Source organism: Myotis myotis, unplaced genomic scaffold, assembly GCF_014108235.1.
Source record: "Myotis myotis isolate mMyoMyo1 unplaced genomic scaffold, mMyoMyo1.p scaffold_m19_p_5, whole genome shotgun sequence".
Classification (NCBI taxonomy): Eukaryota; Metazoa; Chordata; class Mammalia; order Chiroptera; family Vespertilionidae; genus Myotis; species Myotis myotis.
The window spans coordinates 110,866,068-110,867,520 of NW_023416357.1; the positions used below are offsets into that span (position 1 = coordinate 110,866,068).

Consider the following 1,453-nt stretch of genomic DNA (forward strand, 5'->3'; position numbering starts at 1 on the left):
GTCATCCAACTAGTGAAGAAAGAAGTCAAACTGTCACTTTTGTGTGGATGACATGATTCTGTAATAGAAAACCCTAAAGGTGCCCAGGCACGGCGGCAGGGCCCGGGCATTTTGTTGCGTCACCAGCCACCGCCCGGCCTCACCAGCCCTCCTCTCACGCTCGCTCGCACGTTCGTTCTCCAGCCTCGCGCCCCTTTTCCTACACTTTCCTCCTCTCCCCAACCAGAGGAGCCGCTCTCTCCGCGAGGTGCATTCTGGGGACCTGGTCGAGCCCGCTGCTGCCCCCATCGCTGAGGGGAAGCGAATAGAGGCCGCACCGCGGAGAAAACGTCGGAGTGGCCACCGGAGTTTAGTCCACTGCCCAGCAGCTGCGGCCGGAGAGGCCCACCCACCCATTCACCCGTCCCCCTGCCCCGTTCACGATGCAGCCTGCTTCTGCAAAGTGGTACGATCGAAGGGACTATGTCTTCATTGAATTTTGTGTTGAAGACAGTAAAGATGTTAATGTAAATTTTGAAAAATCCAAACTTACATTCAGTTGTCTTGGAGGAAGTGGTAATTTTAAACATTTAAATGAAATTGATCTTTTTCACTGTATTGATCCAAATGATTCCAAGCATAAAAGAACGGACAGATCAATTTTATGTTGTTTACGAAAAGGAGAATCTGGCCAGTCATGACCAAGATTAACAAAAGAAAGGGCAAAGTTTAATTGGCTTAGTGTGAACTTCAATAATTGGAAAGACTGGGAAGATGATTCAGATGAAGACATGTCTAATTTTGATCGTTTCTCTGAGATGATGAACAACATGGGTGGTGATGAGGATGTAGATTTACCGGAAGTAGATGGAGCAGATGATGATTCACAAGACAGTGATGATGAAAAAATGCCAGATCTGGAATAAGGAATGTTGTCGTCCCTGGATTTTGAGAAAGAAAAATAACTTCTCTGTAAGATTTCATAATTGAGAGAATTCCTGAGTTGATAGCTCTAAAGGCAGATGCTGCATTTGCCTCCTTTAACCCATTTTTCAACCTGTTTGTTTTCTTAAAGGCTTCACTAAGGGTTGATATGTACCATTGTATGGGACAATTTTAAGTCAGCTAAGGCAATAACCTTATGCATGAACATTTCCCAGACTTCCATGATGCTGTTGAAGTCCTAGACAATTGATACAGCAGTTGTGATAAATAAAAACATTTCACCTAAGTCTCCTTTACTTCATAACATAGATACTGACATGATAGGAAGCTCTTGGATTATGGAAAGATAACTAAGTTTTAGATTTTAGAACATGGACTCAACCTGGCTGAAACAAATGGATTGATACCTTAAACTGGTAACCTGTTGTTCCTCTGGTATATTCTTCAGGATTGTTCCACTAAAGTTCTATTTTTCAAAAAATTTACTTCACATTATTGTACATAAGTGATCATTTGTCAGTGTTCCAAA

General features: G+C 42.9%; 1 pseudogene; it reads left to right on the forward strand.

Moving 5' to 3' along the window:
* The first annotated feature begins 341 nt into the window (after window positions 1-341).
* LOC118656929 lies at window positions 342-1,110 on the forward strand (annotated as a pseudogene).
* Window positions 1,111-1,453: the final 343 nt, after the last annotated feature.